The following is a 16,041-nucleotide window of genomic DNA, read 5'->3' on the forward strand; positions in this document are numbered from 1 at the left end:
GACTCGAATCCGTTATACTAGAAAAAAAACTATTTGATTTTGTTTGTTGATTTCAGGCCAACTGAGACTAACTCATCCATTGACGAGGTCCACCCATGGCCACACATACATCTTGACAAACTCGTGTCATGATCATAGGTGCTCCAGTTTTTTTATTGTTGTTGTATCGCCCTCGAGTCTCACAGCACCATTATTTTTGAAACTGCAATCAGCAAGAGATTTGCTGGATATATTAGAAGAAATAAAGTTTGCCAATTGGTACAATCAGCAAAAGAAGAAAAGACAACCGGCTAAAGAGTGACTCTTTAGGGGATTACAAGGGAGCAAGGAACACAACTTAAGGAAGCGCTAGCCATTAGGTGGGCCTAGAATGTGCTATTAGGTCTATATTTTCCTTTATTAGGAATGCTACTTGGGTTTCACTTTGCGACTTCTGATTGAAAATTCTTTGATTACGCTATAGCCAAACATCACACCATGCAGCGGCGGAGCTAGGGCCCGGCAAGCCCGGGCAATTGCCCGGGCTCCAGCGTCGCATGCATCATTAGATTAGTTCTAACTCACGGTGCTTAGCCACAGCATGCAGCAGCCAGCATGAAGCAATATAAGTATGTTATAATAATCTGTTAATAGATGTTACATACACAATCATCTAGAGTAACCAAAAGCACCATGATTGTTTACTAGTAGATCGTTTTACCCATTACTTGAGTGCAAGCTATTAGACGTATGCAACCTGAAGGCAAAGTAAATTTTCTAGCACCCATTATATTTTTTTTTGCTTTTCAAGATAATAAATTACTAAGTCCCATAGCCTACAAAAACACAACCATCGTTTTCTTCTAAATTACAATACGATAAAAAAAATGTTGTATGGTACATAGTAAGTTATATGGGATTTATTATATATCCGTTGGCGTTGTTAATTAGATTTGCCCGGGCTCACAAATATTTCTAGATCCGCCACTGACACCATGTAGTCAGAAGGGCACCGATCATTTTGTTTCTTTCTTTTCCTTGTAGTGTGGAGGTTAAAGACTCCCACCAATCTGAAATAGAATTGCTGAGCAGCTGCCAGGGGATTGGTTGTAGCCTAACTAGCTAGAAACAAGGTTTCAGACTATGTTTGTGAAAATGCAGTCTTTAGCAAGTAGTGTAGCATCTTCGAAGGCACTGCTACATAGACTACATATCCAATCACAAGGCAATGTCGACGAAGGAGATTTTCAGCCCACGGCGCCATATAAAAGAAGAGAAATGCCCCTATGCATGAGGTGACGATCTCTCGCACGGTAAGCCACTTCCGAAAACCCTAAACTAATTCATGATTCTTATGGGCGTTGGGGAGAACTGCAAGCCTTGCTGCAAATAGTTCTAGTACAGAGGATGTTGCAGTCAAACCAACAGTACAAGCGGAGTCAAACTGATATGGTCAGTTTTCATTTGGACTACTGGTAGTCTAAGTGGAACTTGTTGGACTTGTTCTTATTTTGTTGGATTGTTCAAATACATATTACATCAATCTACTGTAACAAAAGTTAAGCTTACATGACTTGTGCTCGGAAAATGGTTCGTTCAATTCGCAGATGTGCATTTATATCTTAAGATAGAGATAAGCTGGAATTTCGGTTTCAAGCTAATCTTTGTATAGACATCATGTTGTTGATTGGTACCAATCAAAACAAAAAATCCTCTTTCTTGACCACGCCTAGGGGTGGAAATGAGCCGAGCCAAGCTTGCAAAGGCTCACAACATAATAGGCTTGGTTTGGCTCGTCTCTTCATATATAATTTGTAATCATTAAGAAAAGCAAAGAATAAATCAACAACATGTACTTAAAACTAATTCATATATTCAATTCTTTAAAATCTAGATAATAAATTACAAGTTGACAAATAATAACTCCACTAAAAAATAATCCATATAAGTACATAATGACCTAGGGTCACGAGCCAAACAATTGGCTCGCAAGCTAGCTCGGGCACAGCTCATTTCAACGAAGAGCTAAAAAGGATGCTTGGCTCAGCTTGTTTGGCTTTCTAGCTGAGTTCACGAGCCCGAGTTTTTTCTTTACACTCCTAACCACACCTCCACATGGTGAACCATATTGAGAATTCCAGCAGGAGTCACTGTCCATAATGACGTGATCATTTTACTGCAGCGCACTACATATGAAGCTAAAACAACTTTTGATGTTATTTGAACAACTAAGAAAAAAAAACAGGAGTCACTGTCCATACTGACGTGATCATTTTACTGCAGCGCACTACACATGAAGCTAAAACAACTTTTGATGTTATTTGAACAACTAAGAAAAAAAAACAGGAGTCACTGTCCATAATGACGTGATCATTTTACTGCAGCGCACTACATATGAAGCTAAAACAACTTTTGATGTTATTTGAACAACTAAGAAAAAAAACAGGAGTCACTGTCCATAATGACGTGATCATTTTACTGCAGCGCACTACATATGAAGCTAAAACAACTTTTGATGTTATTTGAACAACTGAGAAAAAAAAACAGGTGAAAGGAAAACAGATCACAAGAATTGAAATACGAGTAGTCCGACCATAATATCAGGAAATGTAAAGAAACAAAAGAAAATATTCGACACAATGTGAATATAAACTACAAGTTTGGTTAAAGGATTTCGCGCTTTGCTGAGATCTACATAGGGTGAAAATAGACCCCAACTGCATCAAGATATGTTCCTGAACGCCCAAAGAATCCCACGATACAACTGTTTTTCTTCCGTGGAGTACGGAAAGGAGTACCCTGTGGTTGTCCAAAAGGCCCATAGCTACGTACATTGGTCACAAGTGTAAGTGATGTTATAGCCTCAGATAACACATTGAATGGACCCACAGTTCCAATAACCTCCATAAGAAACTCTCTTTCATCAAGATCAATCTGCGAGGAAATTAAGGTCCATTACCTCTGAATTCTTGCAATGTAATTGAGTTGTATTTGTGTTGCTCATTTTACTGGATTCGATCCAGGAAGAAAGAAATAAATGCCATATTTGTTTTGCAAAGAAAATAAAAAATAATAATGATCAACTCACCAGTTGAACACTACCACCAAGACCACCCCATAAACTAGTCGTGTGTCGCTCTCCATCTTTGTCCAAGTAAGAAAATGCAAGTGCATCGATGATTATGCCGCTACAAATAGTAATGCTTTCCAAGCGTTTGGGTGCAACCTTGATGTCACAAGTGACCCCACCATTTCCACCCCATGGACCAATCCTATTTTCCAATATCTGCAAAGAAGACATAAAGATATAATAAAAAAGAAAAAAGAAAAACAAAGTTTTGCAGTTTTGTTTCGATGAATTTAAAAAGTGACCCTATGATTCAGAAATTTATATGTAAACTTCATGTATTACAAGTTACTACGCCTTCCATTAATTAGTCATTTAGAAAGTACCTCCTTTTCCTCCTCCGTTTCCTTCTGGATCTTCACCTCATCCATTAACATGTGTTCATAATGCCTGATCACATGAACCTTAGGTTGGTTGGAGTTCATATATGCAATCCTCCGAATGGCAGCATCTGCATTTTGCACCTCAAAAATACTGGAATCCCTGCAATCAATTCTTGCAGTGACATCCTTAAGAGAGGACAGGTGCTCCAAGCCAATATCAAAATACTTTGTCTCTCGAACATTAAAAGCTAGCTCAAGGTTTTCAAGCCTTGGCATAGAATATTGGCTAAATATAAGCCCCATGGCATTAGTGGTAAACGAAAACTCAGCTAGCCAGTGGAACTTTGCATGCTCAGTGCCAACAACCAACCTTTCTGGTTCAATTTTGAACACATTAAGACGGAGACAACATAGAGATTGTAAGGCACCAAGACTACGAAGATCATCCTGTCGGAGTACATTAAGTATCAAATCTATGGTGGAGAGGGACAATAAGGATGAATTGATCCACCTTGGCAATATGGATAATTGGCCACATGAAAGATATCGGAGATATCGCGGAGAGCATCTTATATTTGATATGAACTCTGTGGACAGTTTACAGCCATGGATGTACAGGTCACAGATTTTGTGCAGGTTGCACAAAGAATCAATCAAAGTATTCTCATAACTATCATGCCACGCACCAGTACTCTCTGAAATCTGGAGTATTCTTAGTTCTGTCAAACTCCCTAGCTCCTTCAAAAAGTTTGGAGACTTGCTAATACCAACCAGTGATATTTCCTGTAAGCATTCCATTTTCCCAATTCCATCAGGTAACTTCACCGATGCATCAATTAGTAGGCGCACCAGTCTTCTTAGATGAACGACTGTTGATGGAAGTTCAGTTATGATAGTGTGCCTTATGTCCAGTGTATGTAAACAACTTAGGTTGCCAATCTTTTTGGGGAGACTACCAATATTTGTATCCTTCAGTACTAGAGACCTCAAATGAAACAAATCACTGATACCCTCAATTTGGTGATTCTTCAAGTCTTGACAACCTTCTAAATCCAGTACGCGCAAAATACGGAATCTCGAAAGGGATGGCAACAAGTTGGTAGCATGAGGGAATACGATTAGTGACCTCACGCGGGGCCACTTCATTTTCTCCTGTCGTATCGTATGGTCATATATGCTGTTTTGAAGGCATAACCGGCGAGCCCTGTTTGGATGATATGTGGGCTGCTGACCACCTAATGATGTCACAAAATTTGTTTCATTTGACAATGATGTGATAAGATCAAGCACCATATCATGAACACGACAAGCATGCACCCTTCCATGACTGTCGATGTATGCTGGTTGAATCATGCTTCTATTTATTAGCTCATTGAAGTATTTACCTCCTTCATGCAAAGTATCCATATCTTCTCCAAGTATAAACCCTTCAGAAATCCATCTGCGTATCAGTTGATCTTTCTGTATATTGTAATCCTCTGGATATATACTTAGATATAGGAAGCAAGCTCTTAAATGGGCTGGCAAATCATAATAACTAATAGACAATATGTGCCGCATATTCTCCACATGATGGCTTTTCTCAAGTCCAGAACCAATTAAATTGTGTACCCTATCCCATTGGTATAAATTTTGTGGTCTCATGGCCAATAAACTGCCTATGGTGATTATGGCTAACGGGACTCCCTCACACTTTCTTAAAGTTTTTTCAGATATATCCTTCAGTTCCAATGGACAACCATCTTCACAGTAGAATATCCTTTTGTAGAACAATTTCTTTGAGTTATCACTAGAAAGTGGCTGCAGCTTGTAAACGGTATGATCAACCTCAGAAGAGCATGGCGTGGCAGCATCAAGCACTCTGCTTGTTGTGATTATTCTGCTTCCACGGTCATTTTCTATTAAAGCACACTCGATGCATTCCCATGCTGATTTCTCCCATATATCATCAATTACAATCAAGTACCTGTGGTTTTGTGATAACATTAGCACAAGACATGAGTTAAATTGAAACTGAAAACCAATTAATTGGATCCTTTCAAAGGCAAGTAACAGATGAAGTATTCAACAGCACAAAAGGCTCTGCTCTGAGAACCACGAGTACTGGCATTGGACAGAAGGTGAGGGAGAGGAAAGACAGGATCTCCAGAAGCTATAGTTTCCCTACATGTTCAGTCTCATGAGTTCAGTCCCACAAGTATAGGGTTTCATGAACTCAGTTTCAATCATGTTAGATGTGAACATTTTATTTACCTAACCTTTAGGTCTGGCTACTACTTCCTGAACTTATGTAGCATGTATTTGCTTTTTCGAAGATAGGGAATGACTTCTAAATAAATAAATAAAAATTTGCAGCCAATTTGATGCTGACGCGGCCCATTAGCAGCCTAATGGTATCAAACAGAGTAGAGTCAATAATATTTGGACCAACATGCAAAAATTTCCTAGGATATGACAGGGTTGCAGTTTTGTGAGAAGTTCAAAGAATAGAAGTTGCCTGAATCCAAATTGATCAAACTAGTAATTTTGCTATCTTGGTTTTAGTTTTCCGAAAGAAAAGAACTGTATTTTAGACCTCTAAGCTTTTGCCTGTCTTATCGAACACCCTGAATTCACATTTCTCTTTCATAGCCCCTTGAACTTCCCGTTGTTATCACACCTAGCACCCTAAGCTAGAATATTACTTTGCCAGCCCATTGAACTTGGTTTATTAGATAAAAGGATTAATTTCATTGTTAATTCACCTAGCAGTCTGTGCATGTATTTTACTATCCCTACTAGCTCCAAATTCTAGCTGTACTTCAAGCTAAAATGCTTACACATAGCATGGGATGATCCTGGGAGCATATCTTATGTACACAAGCACTCACATGTACATAACAACTAACAAATATCACCAGAAAAATCTAAGAAAATTCATATGTGTACTTTTAATAGTATTACATTTACGTGTAAAGTCCCATCTTCAAATTCATTCTACAGAGAGCAACAACAAGAAACAAAATTCTGACAGAATTATAACCTTAAAACTGTCACATTTTTTTGGTTACGGCTAAAATATAATGAATTTGTACTTGTAGGTGTAATACTATTGAAAGTACATGTATGAAATTTTCTAGATTTTTTGGTGACATTTGTTAGTTGGTGTACAGTGTGTACACGTGATGGCTTGTGTACACAGGATATGTTCCCAATGATCTTAAGCATGTATTTGGTTAGTTATACCTCTTTTCCTTAATTTCATCTCTGATTTTGTTGATGATTTCCTGAGCACACCATGTTTCTGTCCAAGCATAACCTTGTTCACTGAATTGACGGAGTATGCTGCTCAGGACCTTCTTTAGATCAGGCTTTAAGGATACTGAAACAAAAGCATGACACTCGAATTGTCCTCTAAGCTGTTGATAAATGACATTAGCAAGAGTTGTCTTGCCTAAACCACCAACTCCAACGATGGAGATCACTTTCAGTTTATTCTTTGAGTTGCCCTTGGAATCCATCAGCAGCTTGGTCAATTCTTCCTTAGGTCCACTTATGCCAATAAGTTTAGTAGCCTCTCCATAGATACCAATTAAACGGGGATCAATTGCGGTCTCAGTCTTGGCAGCAGCAACAATAGTACCAACCTTATACCTATCACGGCGTGCACTCGTCTCATTGACAAGCCTCCTGATACGTTTGATGTCGGTAGCAACACGATAGCGAACCATTGCTCTTCTCAACAAGCTCAAACTTCCCTTCATGAATCCTTTGAGTTCATGTGGCTTGGCTAGCAAATGGGTTTCGACATGAACCATGAAATTGTCGATGATATCCTCCATGTCGTACGACTGCTCTCTCACATCCCTCTCCCAAATCTTAACCTGGCGATCAGTTACCTGCACCTCAAACAACTTCTCAAGGGCAGCCTGAATGCTCTCAAGCTCGGCTTTAATAAATATGATGTCGCCCCTCGCACTGTTCTGCAGCTTGTATTGGTCCATCAGCAGGGTAGTCAACTTGGCAATGAGGGCAGTCATCGCCCCTGCTACAACTGCCATCTTTGTCGATCTTCTTTACACTCAGGTGTAATTCAACAGTGCTGTCAAGTAGAACAACACAGTTAGCCTTCTTTTTGATAAATGATATCTACACATCCCCATCGACTAAACAAACACCACACACCATGCAAAACAAATAGAAACTAATAGCAGCCCCATGCTGGCATGCCCCTTTCCTGGTAAGCAATGGCCGGAATCGATCAATTCAACAAGAGAAACTTAGCAGCATGATGACCTGAACAGCGTGAAGCATCCAAATAGTTTGGTATGAGATCAAGAAGCACATGATGGATACCTGGAACAACGTCCTGGAACTGGAAGGGAGCTGGAACTCTTCCTCCTAGCTGGCCTGTGTGACAATGTCAGTGAAGACACCATGTCTGACAGACTTACCTTGGGCAGGCGGTTTATCAATGGACTATCCACCCGTTGGCTTAATTTACTCCTTTCATGGTCCTGGTTTTCAAGGGATCAGTGGGTTATTTGGATTGTTCACACTTGCATTCATCATACTGTCATTTTCTCAAACACGTAGAGGGCATAGTAGAACACCATATTCTGTTCCGCTCAACCTTATCCTTGCTAGCCAGCAAACCTTAAACAAGAAAGAAAACTACAAGTCAGAGTAAACTAGTGTATTATTAGTCAATGCCATTACTATCAAGGGGTTAGTTTATCAACAAATGAAGTGGTCAGTCCCAGTGGATCACACTCAGCTTCCACGTGTCATCCACGCAATTTTCTCAAACATATAGAGTAACCTAGTAATTTAATCCAGCAAAGTAAACAAGAGGTGAAGAGAACCGCAAGTCAATAATCAGAGTTAAAAGTCTCGACGGCAACAGGATAGCTCTGTCTGTCTTCTAGAATCAGACTATTGTTTATTGCAGAAATCATCAAGAAGAGAAGAGTAGATGATTACTTGTAGGATAACCAGCAGAATTGCCCTGTGAACCGCGACATCTGCAAATCCACGCCTGTGCAAGAAGAGAAGTACAATCAGACAATTAGCTAGTGAAGCAAAAAAGAACAAAAGAATCAAAGGAGTAGTCCAGGCTCAAGGAGGGGAAAGCTACGGATTGAGACGGGAGCTAGCTTGCCGCCATGTATGGCCGATGGGGGGTCGCCATGGAAGAACCAAGATGCGCCTCCGACAGAGCGCGAAGCGGATCGAGGTCGATGGCTGCGAGGCTCGAGCTTGGAGGGCGGGGGGCGGACGCGGCGTTTGCGGATCAATGGAGGTCGATCCGGGACGGCGGCGAGCATCGTTCTTGGATTCCGAAGGCGACGCGACGGCGCGGGTCAAGGTCGGGGTCAGCGATCTTTTCGTGGTCGGGAGCCTGTGCAGAGAATGGGGATTCCCCTGACCGGAACGAGGGTAGGAGACGACAGGACGGTCGTGCGCTGGGAGCGACTTGCAATGAACGGAAGTGGGGCCCGTACATCAGTGACGACTTTACCTCTTCCGACTGCAATAGGCTGAGTTTGGCGCTTACTTTTCACGCGCACGTTTTTTAAACTAGTGTTTTTCAAAATAATTTCTATATGAAAGTTGCTGTAAAAAATTATATTGATTCTTTTTAAAAAAAATAAATACTAATATTTAATTAATCATGTGCTAATAGACCGCTCTATTTTGCTTGCAGGAGGGATTAGTTCTCATCCTGTACTGCCGAATAAATCTAATACTCCTCCGTCGTAATATATACTCCCTCCGTCCTATAATATAAAGGATTTTGATTTTTTGCTTACACTATTTGACCACTCGTCTTGTTCCAAAATTTGCGTAAATATAAAAAACGAAAATTTGTACTTAAAATAATTTGGATAATAAAGTAAGTCACAAATAAAATAAATAATAATTCCAAATTTTTTTTAATAATATGAATGGTCAAACAGTGCAAGTAAAAAGTCAAAATCCCTTATATTATGGGACGGAGGGAGTAGCAATTTAGAATCGGATTTGATATATCCTAAAACTACGAATCTGGACATGAAACTGTCCAGATTCATAATCCTATAATATGTCAAATCCGATACTAGATTCCTATATATTGGGACGAAGGAAGTATGAAATGTGATATATTATATACTATCAATCTAAATATACCGCTCATATTCATGTACAGTACTAGGATATACCACATCCTATATATATCCTATATCCTATATGTATGTGAATGGTTGTCCAAATCGTATTACTAAGATATGTCATGTCCGTACTTTATTTTGGAACTGAGAGTATGTTATTAGAGAGGAAAAAAGGGCTGCCACGAGCTCCAATACATTATATACTCATTTTATCCCAAAATATAAAGGATTTTGATCGAATAAGATATATTCTGGTATGGGTTGTGTACATTCATATTACAGATATATCTCATCCGGTCAAAATACCTACTGTGGGATGGAGGAAGTATTTGGATGGAGGAAGTATTTGTATGTATAAGAGGTGGGCTAGATATTAATAATGTAGTATATATTTCTGTATAAGTAGGTTATTAGATGACAGTATATGTGTCATTTTTTTTAGTTTGTAGTTGGCTATATTATTAGGTTGTGTTCGATTGCGAAGGTCCCCTCTGACACGGAAAACGAACTAGCTCATTGGCACATGATTAATTAAGTATTAGCTTAAAAGCTTTAAAAATGGATTGGTAAGAGCATCTCCAACATAGTGGCAATCTCACTCTCCAAGTTAAATTTTGGCAATTTTGAGGAAAAAAAAGGGGCTCCAACAGACTTGCTAAACGGCTGGCCAAGCCATCTGACTGGCTAAACTCCTCCCTACGCTGGCCAACTTTGGCTAGCCAGAGTTGCCTTTCCAAATCGTGGGCCCCACGCATTTTTCCCCATCTCCTCTTATATTCTCTCTCTACACTCGCGAGCGCGCCACTGGCGCCGGCGCCATCCCTGTTGCCGCCTGCCGCCGTCCCTTCCGTCGTCCACCGCCATCTCCTCCACCGCCGCCGCCACATCCCCTTCTCCTTTTGCATCGGCCTCGGGGGATCTGGTGGTGCCGCCGCACCGTCAGTCGTCATCACTCACAGCGGCACCGCCGGTCCTCCGGTCCGCCGCTCCGCTCTCTCCGGTCTTCGCCACCCACCGCCTCCGCCTTCCCTTGGCCGAAGGCCACCGAAGCTGTCGTCGACGCCGACTTCATCCTACTCCGGGCCGCCGCCGCACCAGGCCGAGCGCCGCCCACGAGGCCGCCTCCCTCCCTAGCACCAATCGCAGGCCCCGGAAGCTGCCTCCTCACTCTGTCCCCGTCCGGCCGGGTCGCCACCACGCCGTCGCCGTCGTCGTGCCATGGCCGCCTCCGCCAACCGTCGGCCCACATCAACTCCTTCCGGCGCCCCCTCGCTCTGTGCCTCCTCCACCTCACCGCCCTCCACCGTCGCCGCGCTGACCGCCGCCCTGATCCAGCCGCCATCGCCGCGCCCATCGCCGCCTAGCGCCGGCTCCCTCCCGGAGTCGGTAGGAGAGAAGGAGAAAGGGGAATCAAGAGTGAGAGGAGGGGAAGAAAATGAGAAGAGGAAAGAAAATAAAAGAAGGGAAGAGAGAGACTGTCTCCACCGCCCCACCGTTCCGGTCGGCCTCCGCCACTCGCACTGCTACCGCCGGCGTCCATCGTCTCCACCCCCCGCGCCATTGCAATGCAGAGAAAAGAGGAGAAGACGAGAAAGAAGTGGATGAAAAAGATCACAAAGAAAAAGTGTGACTGACATATGGGACCCACCGTTAAATTGGAGATTGAACTGGAGAGACCGTTGGAGTGAAACTCAATTTTGGCTCTCTAATTTTTTGGCAATTTGCTAAATAGGATATTTGGAGAGGCAAAAATAGCCATGTTGTTGTAGATGCTCTAAGATTGTTTTAAAGCAACTTAAAAAATAAAAAAAATGCACCATTTAATATTTTGGAAGCATACGCGCGAAAAACAAGTAAGGTGAGCTTGGGAAAAGGCACCATTGAACTCAATCTTAAACTTGCTCTAATGCTTTTTTTTTAAGTTGGTAAACGATGATATTCGATGGGACTTTGGTTTCCCTAAGAGCCTGTTTGGTTGGAGGGACTAAAACTTTAGCCCCTTCACTTTAATCCCCTTTAGTCCCTAAAGTCTTAAACATGGATGACTAAAAGGGATTAAAAGTGCATTAGTCCATTAGTCCCTATGAAAGGAGCTTATAGGGATTAAAGTTGCTTCTTTCTACTCACTGCCCCATGCACAATCCTCTCTTTACATGGTGTTAGGGGTTAACATGGTCTTTATATAGTGCAATTATTGACCTTTAGTTTTTTTAGTCTCTACATTCAAACAGGTATGGATTTAGTCCTAGGACTAATTTTAGTCCTACAACTAAAGGATCCAAACACCTTCTAAGCTTCAAAGAGATGGACATAATTAGTGGTAAGTGGTAAACATGAATGGGTTGATTGTGAAATGGCAGCGCTGTAGCTGAAGCCACGGAGATGGAGGACCATGTTAGTCCGGTGTCGGAGGCGAAGGCAAGGGAAATGAGAGGGGTCAAAGGTGATGATGGTGTCGGTGTCGGTGATGATGGTGTCTCCAGCGCTACGGAAGTTATTAGAGATTGGGAAAACAACATGGCAACAAGCTTGAGGAGGAAGAGGAGAGGGGAGGGGGAAGTGTCCGGTGTGGCAGGCCTGGCCTAAGCCAGGGGAAGCGTGCTAGGGTGTTGAGGCGATGGCAACAGTGGCTAGATGTGATGTTAAAAAATACTGTCTATTCCAAATTATAAGCGCTATATTTTTATGTGGTCTTCAATAATATATAATATATTTTGACCAGTATTTTATTTCATTCTATAATCCCAACAAATATAAAATTAGCATCACATGAAATTACTTCAAAATATGAATATAATGATATAACATGCATTATACTTAGTATATATATAGGTAGTATGGTTATTAGTCAAAAGATACCAAATTTGATTTTCCTTAAAAAGGGGGCGCCCTATAATTTGGGACGGAGCCACAGGTGGAGTAATAAAGCTCTTGATCTTGTTTAGGGCCCCTTTAATTTGGAGGAAAAACATGGGAATTTTTTAGTATTTCAATCCTATAGGAAAATTTCCTATGAAGCCCTTTGAAACAAAAGATTGAATCATATCTAATCCTTTGAAATTTCTATGGAATGAACAATCCTATAGGGATTTTGGAGAAAATTTAGCAAGAGCTTCAACCTCTTGGTAACTTTCTTTTGAGTCTATATCTCTCATCCAATCCAATTACTGCGGTTCAATCGAACGGTCATTCCTGTGTTTTGTCCTGCGTTTTGTAATCCTCTGTTTTACACTACGATTAAAATCCTACGTTTTCCTATTCCTACGTTTTCTCAATCCTACGATTCAAATGAGCCCTTACGTGCAAATCATGGGTTCACCTTCCCATTGAGTGTCTGTTTATACTCTACTCCCTCTGTTTCAAAATAAATAAAAGAGGGCTGCTACAAAACGGGATCACGTTGCAACGGGATAGATATATTAACTATTCTCTTGCACGAGTATCACAGGTATCAGGTCCTAGGTATCACAGGTACTGGGTAACAGGTATCACAAGTATCGAGTACCATGCAACTGATACCACAACAGGTATCAGGTATCAAGTAATGTCTCATAGAAGGGTATCCTGTTCCAACAGGATACCGTTGTCTAAGTTTTCTGTAAATCAAATTATAGGTTTAAATTATTATATTCCAAAATAAACCAACTTCTATCTACTCCCTCCGTCCCAAAAAAAGACAAACCCTGGGTTTCCGTGTCCAACTTTTGACCGTCCATCTTATTTGAAAAAATTATGAAAAAAATTAAAAAGATAAGTCATACATAAAGTATTAATCATGTTTTATCACATAACATCAATAAAAATACTGATTATAAAAAAATTTCATATAAAACAGACAGTCAAACGTTGGACACGGAAACCCAGGGTTTATCTTTTTTGGGACGGAGGGAGTACTAACCTACCATCGGTTCGCAAATCAAGAAAAATTTTATCTTTTAAATACCCCTCACATACCCATCAATACAACTTTTTTATTAATTAGGGATAGTTTGGTCGTTTGTCTTCCTCCTTAATTTTACCTTGGGAAGCTAGGGTTTGAAATTTTATGGATAGAGGGAGTAACAATTACACCACTTTTAGATGACATGCATGGAACATATACATGGGCAGGTGTGATGTGTTCGACCATATAGAGCCCTAAATTTTAGGGTTTAATCCATTTTAATACATTTTACTATGTTTTAACATTCTCATGTTGTTTTGTAGATTTCACATCCTCCTCCAATGATCTAGCTAGAACGAGCTTGTTACTGTTGTCTTTGATAAGTGTTCGATGATCATTAAAGCCACCTCAAATGCCCATAGCCCACGACGACAATGTAAACACATGTTCAGTGAAGATTTCATTTTTATACTTCGTAAAGAAAACATTGTCAAGCCACCTCAAATGCCCATAGCCCATTCTAAGTTTGAACAAATTATAATCATTGACGGTTGGTAAGCTTCCTCGGTCAACCATCTATACATATATTGTGTTCTACTACTACTATATAACCCCAGTAGTCATTAGTCATGCACTATTTTATTTTAACGAGTACATTGTACTTATGGATAATTCTTCTAATATGGATGGATAGAAGATGCATAAACAGGAGTGGATACTTCTAAAATTATAAAATACGTGACATTAAGTTGAAAAGTGGCTTAATGGTGCGTTTTATACTACATACTCCTAACTTTTACTTCCTTATATTTCACGTGCATACTTTTTAACTGCTAAATTATATTTTTTTAAAAAAAAGTTATATAAAAAGTTGATTTTAAATATCGTATTAATTTATTTTAAATTCTTTAACTAATCCTTAATTAATTATGCTCCAATTCATCGCTCCATTTTACGTGTTCCTAACCTCAAAACAACACAGCCTAAAGCCTAGGTCTATTTGTACGTAACGTTAGTCTATATACACAATACAAATTAAAATTTACTCCTTTGTTTGACGATATCTTTTCGTTATGGATTTAGTACCCGGGCCGCCAATTTACAGTGCACATAAGCTTGTAGCCAACAACCGACCGTGCTATTTCACATTCCCTAACGTAGGAGTGTCTTTTACTCCCCTGTTCTAAAATATAATAATTTTTAGTCTTAATATTTGTTCCAAACTATTGTTATAAAAGTTAGTCGATATAGCGGAACAACGACTAACCATCCCGATCGTTTCAGTCATATGATCACCCAAGGCATCCAGATGACGACATAAGAACACACGATATTTGTTAACGAGGTTCAGCCGAAGCCTACATCCCCGGGGCTCTGATTATGGCCGCTCCTCCCAACCAACATAGCTCCTAGCTGCTACGAGTCCATGGCCTCGCCGTCATCATCTCCCTACGTGTCTACGCTACATTGTAGTCGCCATGGTTAGATTATGGTGCCCCCCCTCCATTTAAGAGAGATTTGGGTTACAGAGTCCGACTCTAACTCCACCCCCTACCACCTATTACAACTTCAAGTCCAACTGTAACTAAATAGGACTAGTATATTCGGCACATATTCAAACAAATATAACAACCTCTCCATCTACATTCTCTTATCAACCAATCACAACATTAAGCTATTCAAATTCCTTACCTACCTGCTCTTCTCAACCAATCACAATCTTCTCCTATTTAATTCCACCAATTTTCTTAATACTCATACGTGTTCAATTCTAAAACTCCTTATTATACTTTTGGACATCCGTAGCACTTCATAAAATCTTACTACCTGCATTATGGGCATGTTTAGGGGAGCTTCTAGCTGCTGCAGTTGTAGAGTACAGAAAATGAACTAGAAGCCATAAGCTCGAAAACCCAGCTTTTTCAGATTCTTAAAAGCTGGCTACCAACCACCTGTTTCTCAGAATTTTAAACTCCCCAAATAGGCCCTATAGGTACTATAGCAATGAGCCAATGAGCGTTTATTTGTGAGTTGATAGAGATAAGTGGTGATGCCTTATAGGCGATATTCTACCCCTCTGAATCTTGTCCCTAGAAGTGCTTTGCACTTTTTGTACTTCCTACGTCTTAGAGAAAACAAAACTAGTACTAACTGTACTAACTGTGACACTAGTATCATGAATCTAGACAAAGGCCATGTTTGGAAGATTAGCCCAGGGCTAATTTTAAGAGCTAATGTTTAGTCATGAATTAGTAGGCTAAACATTAGCCTAGAATGGCATGTTTGGATCCATGGGCTAATTTAAGGCTAAAAGATGGAGAGAGAGGAGAGAGAAGGTGAGAGAGGGCTGCTTTTTAATGGTCCCCACACAAAATTAGCCCCATTAGAGCATCTCCAACAGCCTCTCCAAATCGAACTCTCCAAACACCCGCATAGCCAACTCTCTATCTGATTTGGCTAGTCAAACTAGTTGTTCACTTCAACAGCCTCTCCATCTACCCTCTCTATTACAAGTCTATTACAAATGGGACCCACATGTCAGTCTCTATTACTATTCTTCCTCCTCTTCCAACCCATTCTCTAGTACTACTTCCTCCC

The 16,041-nt window shown here is 40.5% G+C and overlaps 1 non-coding gene across 1 annotated transcript; it reads right to left on the reverse strand.

Moving 5' to 3' along the window:
* Positions 1-2,432: 2,432 nt before the first annotated feature.
* Positions 2,433-8,822, reverse strand: LOC4329096 (uncharacterized). The gene is made up of 7 exons (XR_010739636.1): positions 8,546-8,822; positions 8,392-8,446; positions 7,765-8,064; positions 6,655-7,510; positions 3,433-5,395; positions 3,068-3,265; positions 2,433-2,913 (listed from the first exon to the last, which is right to left on the reverse strand). It is a non-coding gene; the product is annotated as an uncharacterized protein (transcript).
* Between the last annotated feature and the right edge of the window lie 7,219 nt (positions 8,823-16,041).

This window comes from Oryza sativa, chromosome 2 (assembly GCF_034140825.1).
Source record: "Oryza sativa Japonica Group chromosome 2, ASM3414082v1".
Taxonomy (NCBI): Eukaryota; Viridiplantae; Streptophyta; class Magnoliopsida; order Poales; family Poaceae; genus Oryza; species Oryza sativa.